Below are 14,310 nucleotides of genomic sequence, written 5' to 3'. Positions count from 1 at the left end.
AAGAAACATTTTTTGTTGTTTTCTTTCTTAGTCTACAGCTTACTGCAAAAGCCCATTAGTATTTTATCGAGAACTACATTTGTTTCAAAATGTTTTTAAGAGAATATATTACCAACAGCAATCATGGAAACAGGGATCGCCAAAAAAATTCCTTGGAGTATTACGCAACCAACTGTAAAAAAACAACAACACATGTCTATATTTTAGAAAAAAAAATGAACTATATATTTTACATTCAAATACGTCGATATAGTTTAAAGTAAACTATTCCAGTGGCGTAGCTACCGTTAAGTTAGCGTAAACAAGGCATTGGGACCCATGGCGTAATACAGGGGCCCTAAAATCCTAGTATGCAACTGAACTATTCCCTATGCGTTTAACAAACAAGAAGAATGTAAACTACCTACTTGTCGAAAAAAGGATTTTCATGAACTGAATTAAGAAGGTACACACATTGGATGATTCTCGTTTGGCAGCCTTGACCCTTCCATAGAGGGTTTCATAAGATGGTGGTGCATCTGTATTGTGAATAAAACAAACTAATGTTGAGATTTATAGACCTTAAAAGTTTATTTACTATATATAGGAAATTAAATAAATGTGCTTTTTTGTCGCTTTATATTTTACAAGAGTGTAATTAAACTGATGATCAGCTTCTGTATTAACAAGAAAGTGAATATAACGAACTGATGTTTTGATATATATATATATATATATATATATATATATATATATATATATATATATATATATATATATATATATATATATATATATATATATATATAATATATATATATATATATATAGAGTTATTCAATACTTTTTCTCACCAAATATTTTTACCTCAATATTCTCAAAAAAATTCAAGCGCTTCTGGTTATATTATATTTTACGTTTAATGACTTTTAAATAGCACTTTATAAAAAAAATTACCTTGAGTAAAATTGTGCTGGGGACCTTGGTACGAGCTTACAATGTATATCTTTGTAGTGTCCAGCGGTAGTCAAGGTTCGAACCAAATATTAGAAAATAAAAATGTCGGTTGTTAAAATGTAAAAAAAAACAAATAATTGTCGGTGTAAAAAGCCAGCTAAATAAAAATTTGACAAAAGAAGGACTGGCAATACAGCGTAATTAGTATAAACATTTATTTACATAAGCAAAAGCACAAATCTCTCTTTGTGCGTGTAAGTGTGCGTGCGTGTGTGCATGTGTGCGTATGTGTGTATGTGTATGTGTATGCGTATGCGTATACGTATGCGTATGCGTATGCGTATGCGTATGCGTATGCGTATGCGTATGCGTATGGGTATGGGTATGGGTATGGGTATGGGTATGCGTATGGGTATGGGTATGCGTATGCGTATGCGTATGTGTATGCGTATGTGTATGCGTATGCGTATGTGTATGTGTATGTGTATGTGTATGCGTATGCGTATGCGTATGTATATGTGTATGTGTATGTGTATGTGTATGTGTATGTGTATGTGTATGTGTATGTGTATGTGTATGTGTATGTGTATGTGTATGTGTATGTGTATGTGTATGTGTATGTGTATGTGTATGTGTATGTGTATGTGTATGTGTATGTGTATGTGTATGTGTATGTGTATGTGTATGTGTATGTGTATGTGTATGTGTATGTGTATGTGTATGTGTATGTGTATGTGTATGTGTATGTGTATGTGTATGTGTATGTGTATGTGTATGTGTATGTGTATGTGTATGTGTATGTGTATGTGTATGTGTATGTGTATGTGTATGTGTATGTGTATGTGTATGTGTATGTGTATGTGTATGTGTATGTGTATGTGTATGTGTATGTGTATGTGTATGTGTATGTGTATGTGTATGTGTATGTGTATGTGTATGTGTATGTGTATGTGTATGTGTATGTGTATGCGTATGCGTATGCGCATGCGCATGCGCATGTGCATGTGCATGTGCATGTGCATGTGCATTTGTATAAACTCGAAAGTTTGATAGCAAAGGAAGCCGACCCTGAAGTTAACCCGAACCAACGTGCAGAAGTTGGCTAATACCAACCAGAAATGTGCAGGTAAGTCTTATAGTTGCAAACGATTAACTTTAACATTTGATACCGTCATTAAATGTTGCGATTACGACAGCACATTTTAAAACACTATACAACCACAACCGGATATGTGTGTATCCCATGACTACGCTGTCAACAAAACAAAACTTCGATAGCCCAAAACTCGAACAGCGTTTCACTCTATATGGTACCCAGCCAAAAAAACTTTTCAATTTTTTTTCTTCACTGCATTTACGGTTATTCACATATACAATGCATACAGCCTTGGCAGATAGTAAAAAGATTTACATACTTATAACTCTTTTCTTTTGGTTAACCTTCACGAACACCTATGCTTGGTTGAACTTTACTCTGACATATGACCGTAGCGAGGTCGGGTGTCACCCGGTGCGGCACTTAATGGTGTCACCCCCCCAGAGGCGTAGCGACCCTTCCCGGGGACAAACTTTCAAATTTTCGACTTGCACCCCTCAAACTTTCGATTTGCACCCCTCCCTCAAGTTTTCGATTTGCACCCCCTCAAACTTTCGATTTGCACCCCCCCTCAAGTTTTTCTCTATATATTTTGCTATTTTTTGTCTTGGTGTCACCCCCCCCCCCCCTAAATGGTGTCAGTCACTCGGTGCGGTCCGCACCCCCCGCCCCCCCCCCCCCCCCCTCGCTACGCCCCTGACCTAAACACACTCAGACCTCCTTTTAAATTGTCGGGGTTTCAAATTACCTAACAAAACAGATTTTTTTTTCGAGTTTTCTTTAAGGTGTCCCATTGGATAGGGGTGGGGGTGGGGGGAGGGGGGGGGGAGAATTGGGAAGCACATCTCATCTTCCCCCTCCCCCCAGTATTCGATAACTTTCTTTCGGTGATTGGAAACAACACTGTCAGTGACGTAACATATTTTGTGTGCGACTGAGGTTAGGAAGGGGACATAATCCCTTGGATATTCAGATAGCGGGGTACGGCTAACCAGTTTCAGTTTGTTCACTGGTATATAGTATAGACTAGTTAGGTAGATGTAGGAAATTGATTTTTGTAAATAAAGAACATTAAATCTTGAATTGGACTTGTGTGTGATTTCACAAAACTATACCAGGCCGGTTTCCTCTTCTTCACCCCCACCTTTACACTCACCTAATCACACTGACGCTAGGTGTCACCGTGTCTAACCTAAACACACTGACGCTAGGTGCTAGTGTGTCTCACCTAAACACACAGACACTAGGTGCTACTGTCTCACCTAAACACACAGACACTAGGTGCTACTGTGTCTCACCTAAACACACAGACACTAGGTGCTACTGTCTCACCTAAATACACAGACGCTATGTGCTACTGTGAACACAAACAGATGTTTATGTTCACTATATGGCTGCACCGACCTTACAAAAAAATTGTCTTTAAAATCGATCGATTCTTATTTATTCTGAAACGTTTAGATCTTTAGATCTTTCGTAACTTTTCTGTTTTCTGTCCCTAAAGCTTTTGCTGCAGTTCATTGATGCATGACGGTCGTTAAAAAGTTGTTTATATATATATATATATATATATATATAAAATATAAATATATATAAATATAAATATAATATATATATATATATATATATATATATATATATATATATATATATATATATATATATATATATATATATATATATATATATATATAATTGATAGAAAGATTTTTTAAAGTATTGATCAAATTATTATTCAGGGAGATGTGTATTTGTAGAGGGGTGTGGGTGGTAGATTTAGAAATCGTTGTAAAGTAGAGGATGTTTCGTTTCTTGTGACGACGCTTAGGGTTAAAGGAATCAGGCGTGAGTACAACTTCAGATGCAGGCCAATGTCAAGGCTGAGGTAGCAATACTGGCAAAATGTAGATTTGATCTACTATTATTGAATATAGCAAATTATGGACGATGTCTTTGCTAATTCACTATCCAAGCTTATTTTTTTATTTTTTATTTGTAAAAAAACATGACTAACATTAGCAGTTTTTAGACAGTCAAATGTCTGTGTAAGTATATATTATTAATCCAATTATAATTCTTATTATTTATCCTCATTATGATACATTTTTTGTCCCTAACATTCGACAATGGTGTAGTGCAGGTAATTTAAGTGAGTTTTAATCCTTTATTAGACTTAGTACCCTTTTGCCAAATGCTATGGCCTAACTTTTAATCAATTGTTGAACTAGGTCCTAAGGATAAAACATACGCATTAGTTCAAACTTTAACCTAAACCTTCACTAATAAAATAAAACAATCTTACGGAATGTCCACGAGTTTCACGATTTTCCATTGCAGGATTATCCATTTTACATATAGTACTCAATCTGTAGTTGAGCTTGTTGATCTATAGGATTAATTGATCGAAAAGGTATTTTACATTAGAAATAACCCCAGCTCGCTGTTTAGACCAGTGTAGTGCAACCTTACAGCGGATTGGCTGTGTCTTTTAAGTACATATGCTTTATAAAGACTGATATAGCTGTTGCGCATGTACAATATACGTCGTTCACGCGTGCGGCATCAAAACGACCCCGACAAAACGGCCCCGTCAAAAGGGCCACCGACATATGGACCTCGTCATATAGGCTCCCGACAAATGGGCTCCCGTCATTTAGGCTCCCGACAAATAGGCTCCCGTCATTAAGGCTCCCGACAAATAGGCTCCCGTCATTTAGGCTCCCGACATATAGGCTCCCGTCATTTAGGCTCCCGACATATAGGCTCCCGACATATAGAACTTGTAAGTTTATCGTTCTTTCTCGCGTTAATTCGTGTCTGGTTAGCCAGGGAGAGATAAAAGTTTTCGAACTAAATCAATTGTTGTGAACGGGGTTTCCCATTGATAACAAAAAACATGGCGGCTATTTGTTAGTAGGTCCCGCTTCAAGATTTCAAAATCATCAAACGTTCCAGAAATGCAACAACTGTAAAAACTTTCAACGCTGTTTTGTTCATATGGATGGGAACAAACACATGTGTATGCATTTTTGAATATAAAAGTTTTGTGGCGGTAAGTATATTGATTTTATTTCTTTTGTTGATAGTTTGTCCAAGTCTAGGGGACATTACTCTGACTCTACTCAGTCTTTGCTACGAGACTTAAGATTCCCAGACCTAGATCTAGATCTAGACCTAGACTAGATCTAGATCTAGATCTAGATTCTAGAATCTACCTACTAAGATCTACATTGCTTTAATCTAGTTCTAAGAGTATAAGTTCATGAATTAGAATATATTAGATCTAGATTCTAGATCTAGTATTTTAGTGATCTAGATCTAGAATATCTAGATAAAATATTAAAAATATTAAGAAAAGGATGACGGTAAAAACTAAAACAACAGGAAAATGAGGATGACTTCCAGTCTCACTCAGCCTACGACTTACTTATTAAGTTACGAGAAAAATGGCCCGTTGAGGAAGGGTACAACGGGCGCTAGGCTGATAGTGCTGTCTCTTTTCTCTAAACTAAAACCAACCCACCCCCCCCACACACCACCCCCACCCCACCCCCCACCCCCACACACCACCCCCACCCCCACCCCCCACCACACACCACCCCCACCCCAACCCCTCACCCCCACACACCACCCCCACCCCCACGACACACCACCCCCACCCCCACCCCTCACCCCCACACACCACCCCCTCCACACACCGCCCCCCCCCCACCCCCCCAAAAAAAACATGTCTACCGTCCCATTCAACGAAATATAATTATATACTTTTTCCAGTGTCCGCCCCCTCCCAGAAAATTCTACCCCCGCCCCCGAAAATTTCAAGTACCCCCACCCCTCTCCGGGGAGGAAAAAGTCTGAAAGAAACACTGAAACCAACCCACCCCCCCACACACCACCCCCCCACCCCCACAACCCCCCCCCCCCACCCCCCCACCCCCCCCCCCCCCAAAAAAAAAAAACATGTCTACCGTCCCATTGCAGGAAAACCACTTTTTAGATTAGACACATTAATTAGGCGGTAATTTTATTATAGAGTATCGATGAGGAAATTTCTTTTGAGTTGGGGAGGGGGGGGGGGGGGGGGGCTCATACGTTCTTACGCGGGGGGTGGGGCTTCGCCCCTACCCGAAGAATTGTATGCAAGAAACTCTTCACGCAAACCATTTAGATTAGACAACATTTCCTTTTTTTCAATGTTTACGCGAGAATCAATGACGTCATTACATTACTGTGTGCACTCTCTGGTTTGAGATTATGTTCTACTCTACGCTAAATGTGTCGACGTCATACTTCGTCTTTCGTTTCACTGTGAGAGTTTTTAATTTCCTAGTGTTTTCTCTAGAGCGTTCTTGTCAGATAGAATTTTTGCTTATGTTTTCTCTAGAGCGTTCTTGTCAGAGCGTTCTTGTCAGATACATACATACATACATACACAGACAGCGAAACTATTAGTATTAACGAGAAAAATGGCCCGTTGAGGAAGGGTACAACGGGCGCTAGGCTGATAGTGCTGTCTCTTTTCTCTAAACTAAAACCAACCCACCCCCCCACACACCACCCCCACCCCACCCCCACCCCCACACACCACCCCCACCCCACCCCCCACCCCCACACACCACCCCCACCCCTACCCCCCACCACACACCACCCCCACCCCCCACCACACACCACCCCCACCCCAACCCCTCACCCCCACACACCACCCCCACCCCCCACCACACACCACCCCCACCCCTCACCCCCACACACCACCCCCTCCACACACCGCCCCCCCACCCCCCACCCCCCCAAAAAAAAACATGTCTACCGTCCCATTCAACGAAATATAATTATATACTTTTTCCAGTGTCCGCCCCCTCCCAGAAAATTCTACCCCCGCCCCCGAAAATTTCAAGTACCCCCACCCCTCTCCGGGGAGGAAAAAGTCTGAAAGAAACACTGAAACCAACCCACCCCCCCCACCCCCCCCCCACACACCACCCCCCCCCCACCCCTCCACCATCCCCACCCCCAAAAAAAACATGTCTACCGTCCCATTCAACGAAATATAATTATATACTTTTTCCAGTGTCCGCCCCCTCCCAGAAAATTCTACCCCCGCCCCCGAAAATTTCAAGTACCCCCACCCCTCTCCGGGGAGGAAAAAGTCTGAAAGAAACACTGAAACCAACCCACCCCCCCCACACACCACCCCCCCCCCCCACCCCTCCACCACCCCCCACCCCCAAAAAAAAACATGTCTACCGTCCCATTCAACGAAATATAATTATATACTTTTTCCAGTGTCCGCCCCCTCCCAGAAAATTCTACCCCCGCCCCCGAAAATTTCAAGTACCCCCACCCCTCTCCGGGGAGGAAAAAGTCTGAAAGAAACACTGAAACCAACCCACCCCCCCACACACCACCCCCACCCCCCCCACCCCCACACCCCCCCACACAACCCCCCACCCCCACCCCTCCACCCCCCCCCCCCCCCCCTAAAAAAAAAACATGTCTACCGTCCCATTGCAAGAAAACCACTTTTTAGATTAGACACATTAATTAGGCGGTAATTTTATTATAGAGTATCGATGAGGAAATTTCTTTTGAGTTGGGGAGGGGGGGGGGGGGGCTCAGACGTTCTTACGCGGGGGGTGGGGCTTCGCCCCTACCCGAAGAATTGTATGCAAGAAACTCTTCACGCAAACCATTTAGATTAGACAACATTTCCTTTTTTCAATGTTTACGCGATAATCAATGACGTCATTACATTACTGTGTGCAATTACATTACTGTGTGCACTCTCTGGTTTGAGATTATGTTCTACTCTACGCTAAATGTGTCGACGTCATACTTCGTCTTTCGTTTCACTGTGAGAGTTTTTAATTTCCTAGTGTTTTCTCTAGAGCGTTCTTGTCAGATAGAATTTTTGCTTATGTTTTCTCTAGAGCGTTCTTGTCAGAGCGTTCTTGTCAGATACATACATACATACATACACAGACAGCGAAACTATTATTATAGAATATAGATTAATCGAATCTAGATTCTAGATCTAGATATTAGATCTAGATATCTAGAACTTAGACAACAATGTTAATAGATCTAGATCTAGCTAGATTACTGAACTAGACTCTAGTACTTACTGATTACTCAGTGATTAGGCCTACTGTTTAATATTTATTATTTTAGAAGTAGGCCTATTATATATTAGTTATTAATTAGAAGTAGCTTGTAGATAGATGGCTAGATAGATAGTATTACTAGATCTAGATCGAGATAGTAGAATAGTAATAGATCTAGATCTAGATTCTAGTTGCAGATGGTAGTATGGTAGGCCCTAGATCTAGATCATCTAGTAGATCTAGATAGATCTAGATTAGATCTAGTTTAGGTAAAACCTACCCTAGTTATTAGTTAAGTTTAGTAAGAGCTAGATCTAGTAATGCCTAGTAAGGCTAACCTGTTTTTAATTTTAAATTAATTTTTTTTATATCTAGAATCTAGACTAGATCTACTCTAGCTATTTACTAGATCTAGATCAGTAGCCAGTAGAGTGATTAGAGTAGTAGTAGAGTGTAGTGTAAAGTACTGTAGACTATTGTAGAGTGTAGGTACTAATAACTAGACTGAAACTAAATTAGACTAGAATCTAGGTCTAAATACATTTAGGGCTACTTACAGACTTATCAGACTACAGTGTTGCAATGAGTAGATCTAGTAATATATAGATTAAATTTAGTTTGAAATTGTTACAGTAGTGCTACTACTTTTCTAAGTAGTAAGTAGTGTAGACTACTAGAAGAGCAAGATGATAGATCTCCATCAAGCTACAATAGAGTTTAGTTAGTAGTTAGTTAGTCATAGTAATAGTACCAAAAGCAGTGTTAGTAGCACAGTAAAAAAAAAGTATTACTAGGCCATCTATTATTGTATTAGGCCCTTTTATTTTTAGCAAGTTAAAGTTTGGTTAAGTACTAGTCTTCTAGCAAGTTGCCTAGTAGTAAACTTATAAACTAGATCATGTGTATTAGTACTATTAGACTTGTAGGCTAGTCTTGTTAGTCTAGACCAGGGACTATAAAATCTACAATTGATAACTTTCGGCCTTTTAGTATAAGCCTAATTATTAATGAATTACAGGGTACAAAAATTAATAAATTGGTCAGAGTCAGTATGGTTACAGTTAGCTGTTAATAGAATTAAGTTTTAGATCTATTGACTACAATTTTTAGTTACAAGTAATGAAAATGAAACTAATAGTTTTGTAATAGTTAAGATATGGTTAACTGTAAACCAGATATTTTAGTTTTTAAGACAAGCTAAGTAGATAGAAAACTGAACCTTTACAATAAATTAAACCTTTTATAATATATATATATATATATATATATATATATATATATATATATATATATATATATATATATATATATATATATTAATATCTCATATTAGTTAAATAATTATTTTAATATAATATATGGATAAACTTAATAATTTATTATATTTAAATTCCCTAGGTACTTGGCAAGCAATTTTCTCACACTTTACTGTGGCTATTGGTGCTGATCTTGAACTAAAGGTGAGCTGAATTTTTTTTTTTATAATAAGCCATTTTTCAGCTTAAGCCCAAGTTTGAAATCGATTCAGTGTTCTAATTCTTAAAGAATATGTTGCTACTAAGATTATATACTGTAAGTATTAATATGTATGGCTTGATAGTGGGACTGTCAGACAGTAGCTTTCACATTTCTATCCTAAAAGATAAGAGTTCAGATCCCTGGTTTTAGTCCTGGTATGATGTCCTAAGTCTCATGAGTACCAGCTCTCATGAGTACCTGGCTCAAGATAGGGAAATTAAAGGTGGCTGGGTATATACCTCTGAACACTCTAATTTTACATGCAAATGTCACAGAAACAGGTGAATTTTAATTCAACTGCTATATTGGCTGTCTGTTTTAATCAATGATTAATTTTTTCATATTACAGAAAGTTGTTAAAAATATTATTTATTTAATTTCTAGGTAAATGGAACAGCATGGATGTGGATTTTTAGACACAAGGAAGCTGAATTTAACTTTTAATGAAGAATTTAAATGATGATTGTCCATGAAAAGAAATATTAATCATATACATTGTAATGCTGTATTGATGCATCTTCTGTTTTAAGTAATTAAAAAACCATCCATTTATGAAATTATTTTCATTTTTTTTTTCAATTTTAAAACTGTAGTTCTGTTTTGTTATTTGAAAACAATGATGAAAGTATACTGAACTGCCATTGAGATATTAATATAAATGCTATTGTTTATAGTTTAATTCTTTCAGAAGCAACTATATTGACATCAAAACTGAATCTTTATTGTACACTAAGTATAAAAGCTTACCCGCAAACCAGTCCATGTCAACAATTTATTGACATTCAAACATTAAATTTTTTTAAAGGTGATTTTTCTTAAATAAAACAGACTACTTTCATATGGGATAAGAAACATTTAATTTTGAAATTGATTGGTTTATTAAATTTTAATGGAGCTGAAACTAAAACACTGGGTACAAATTTATTATTACTTTGTTTCTCAGAAAATTGCTAATTTTGAACATAAGAACTGTGGGAAGTAGGCAATGATGTTAAAATATCTCTTGAAACTTGAAGAAATTGTGGAAGGTTTAGAGATAGAAAACATTTCAGAAGATGATGTTTGAAATAATGGTAAAATATCTTTAGCAATTGTCTCTGAATAAATATTTTCATTAGACAAATCACATTTAGATATAGAAGAATAAGGTATGTCTTCAGATTTTCTTATCAGCGAAGATCCTAGGTGATTCTCTTTGTTACCATCGGTCAAACGACAAGCCAATTCTGGAAAATTCATTGGGTTCTTTGCCTGGGCAGCTAAATATATTTAAATTAAGTTCATGCAAGGCTTTAGAAACATCAATTGGATAAAACTCTATAATTTCATTAACTTTTATTAATATCAGCTCCAAAGGAATAATATAAACAAGTTACACATCATCAATAAATCAAATTTGCAGATATTTCCATTTCACCAAACTTTCTCTAAGTCATAATATATATTTTAAATTCATGGCATTTTGTTAGGCTAGATATGTTGACTTTTATTTACCACAATAATCTGATTATATAAATTAGGATTACCCAGCTATCATACATTCTTCTTTTTACTGCCCTCCTTTATGAGGGGGAGGTAAAAATCATCATAAAATGTGTGATGCAATTTACAGATGAACCCTCTCTCTCTCTCTACCCCTCCCCCTATATATATATATATATGTATATCTACATAATCTCTAAAATCATGTTGGTACCTCTACCTGTTTGAATGTTAGGCCCCTTTCCTTCAACTGTTTCTGTGTGGATCTTCTCCATGGGGGTCATCTATAAATGACGTCACGCATTTTTTTGACAATTTTTACCTCCCCCCCCCTCCCCCTACACATCGTCACAAAAAGCCAGACCCCCACCCCCTAAAATGACTTCACACAGTACTAGATTCTAGATCTAAATTACTACAGTTGCCTACACTCTAGATTTAGTTCTTAAGTTCTACAACAAGACTACACTAAACTTCGCTAGATCTAGAATAATCTAGATTCTATATATAAATTGATATTGAACATATTCTAGTCTACCTGTCTTAAAGTAAATAGCCTATTTAGTAATTTAGTAATTAATTCCACTCAACTACACTGTAAAATAAAAGAAACTAGATCTAGAACTCTAGACTACTCTTGAGTCTATAAATTAAAAATAAATCCTGTATGTAGTATGTTACTGTCTAAGTCGGAATTTTCAAGAGGGTTTTTTTTTTAAGTCATAGATCTAGATATAGAATTCTAGATCTAGAAATCTAGACTCTAGATCTAGGCTATATATATTTATTAATTAAATTAGGCTTGATTTCAGATTTACGATTGAAATCTTTTAGGCCTATAAATATCATATTTTATATAGATTATAGATGTATTATTATTATACAGGTTGTATTCTAGATCTATCTAGATCTATATAAAATATAATATATTTGTGTGTGTGTGTTATTTTAAACTTAATTTACTTAAAACAACTTATTGTCGGAGTTTTTTTTATTCCAAAAACGAAAGTAGATTTCATAACTTAAAAAAAAAAAATAAAAAATATTCACATTTGGTTTGAAAAAAACGAAAAAACGCCAGCTGGCAACTACCGGAGCGAGAACTTGGTAAGCTACTTTAACAACTTACAAGCCCAATAGGCTCTTGTCATTTAGTTTCTCAACCAAACGGCCCACGTTATTACGGCTCCAGACAAATAGGCTCCTGTCAATTTGGCTCCAGACAAAAGGACCACTGACAATACGGTTTCCGTAGAGACTAAGTCTCCCGGCAAAACAGTCTCATTGAATATGATACCTGCCAGTGCGACCTCTTCTTCAATATTCTTTAGAGTTAGCTTATCCTACACTTAAGTAATACAATCGTATGCATCTTTTGTTCGGCAGGCCTTATTTGTATAATAGTTTATCTATTATAAGAAATAGTATGTTTTAATTTAAGGATTATCAGATCTTTAAACATTATCAAAATTTTAGAAGGGCTCGATTTGTTTGTGAATTGATGTTGGTTCGTGAAAAACAATTTCATTCAGGCATTTAAAAGAGGTTATAGTGGTAGTGGAGGTAGGACAAAATGGTTACTTTTATGCCAATAGTGGTCATACGATTCATTAGTTTGGAGCCAATATGTCGGGAGTCATTTTGTCGGAAGCCAATATGTCGGGAACCCATTTGTCGGGAGCCAATATGTCGTGAGCACAATTTTCGTGAGCCCATTGTCGTGAGTCCTTATATCGGGAGCCAATTTGTCGGGAGCCAATATGTCCAGAGTTTCTTCCCCCCCCCCCCCGAACGAAATGAAATGAGTATAATTTATCTAGAAAATATATACTTTTAACAGTGTCCGCCCCCCCCCCCCCCAAAGAAAGTCTACCGCCCCCCCCCCCCCCCCCGAAAATTTCAAGTGCCCCCCGGAGAAAAATTCTGGAAGAAACACTGAATATGTTCTGAGCCACTTTGTAATATTCAATAGTTATTTCCCCTTACAAAGAGCTGGCTCCCTTATGTGTAAAATAAAAACAACATAATTTATACTTATCTATCACATTAAATAATGATTGGGTAAATATTACATTATTATTTAACATGCATAAAATAAATATTATTATAACATTGATATTAATTGCATTTATATGTTGTATGTACTGATGTATTATATTATTTACATATTTATTTAATTAACTGTAACCATACGGATCCAACAGAAAGTTTTACGGTGGGTCCTCCATTGTGCACATATTTCTGTAGCTTTTGCGCAGTGGCGGTACCATAGCCAATGAGGTTTTACCGAGGCGTGGTTATTGCTAGTTGAAAACTAATCCCAATGATAACTTGGGACTAAGATAATAGTATTCTATTGAGAGATAAATTTTTAGCGTCCATCAATTGTTTTTCATCCTGTCACAAGTGTTGATGCAACAGTAACATCGGTTAATGTTATTTGTTCAATCACACTTTTATACGATATTAAGAAATGGACTATGCAACTATCACAAAAGTCAACAATGGGGTTGCGCCCATTTTTGTTCCCTCTAGGTCGAGAGATCCGGAGAGGAGCCACCCGGACTACGGTTCGGGTGGCTTAATGAAAACTTGGGCCCAAACTCTTTCAGTTTCAGATATCAAGACAACAATCACAATAGACCAGTCTGATGAGATAGCTCCTGAGCTCTTCGACTCGCCTACAGTAATTCAAGTCACCATCCAATCAAACCAACCACCAGAACATCCCTGGTCACCTCTTGCGCAAGATCATTAGCCCACACCAGATACTGCTGCTCAACTATGGACGAGGGGATACCTGGTACTTCTCGTCCAACGAGTTTGATGTAGCGGATCTGGGACGGCACCACAAAAACACACGGCCCATACACTTTGAAATTCGACAGATACCACAAGGACAAAAATCATCGGAATCCTTAGATGGGTCCCGCCAGCCATGAGCAACGAAACACTGATTTAAGGCACTGCAAACAGTCAGCAAATCTACACCTACAATAACCACAATCCCGCACACAAACAATCGCAGATTCACCATCCAGAACGACAATCCACAACACATCCCACACTCAGTGGCGTGCAGAGCTATGTTGCTGCCGGGGCAAACCCAAAGGAAGATGCCCCCATTAATTGTATATATATATATATATATATATATATTATATATATATAATATAT

General features: G+C 37.6%; 1 long non-coding RNA gene and 1 other non-coding gene across 2 annotated transcripts; both read left to right on the top strand.

Moving 5' to 3' along the window:
* The first annotated feature begins 4,812 nt into the window (after positions 1-4,812).
* LOC131938897 (uncharacterized) lies at positions 4,813-10,216 on the top strand. The gene is made up of 3 exons (XR_009386372.1): positions 4,813-5,084; positions 9,532-9,593; positions 10,036-10,216. It is a non-coding gene; the product is annotated as an uncharacterized LOC131938897 (long non-coding RNA).
* A 3,163-nt stretch (positions 10,217-13,379) lies between these two features.
* LOC131938926 (U4 spliceosomal RNA) lies at positions 13,380-13,521 on the top strand. The gene has a single exon (XR_009386373.1). It is a non-coding gene; the product is annotated as a U4 spliceosomal RNA (small nuclear RNA).
* The last annotated feature ends 789 nt before the right edge of the window (positions 13,522-14,310 follow it).

The sequence above is a fragment of the Physella acuta genome, unplaced genomic scaffold (assembly GCF_028476545.2).
Source record: "Physella acuta isolate Inbredline_101_S28 unplaced genomic scaffold, ASM2847654v3 ptg000259l, whole genome shotgun sequence".
NCBI lineage: Eukaryota > Metazoa > Mollusca > Gastropoda > Physidae > Physella > Physella acuta.
This window is presented reverse-complemented; position numbering and strand designations above follow the sequence as displayed.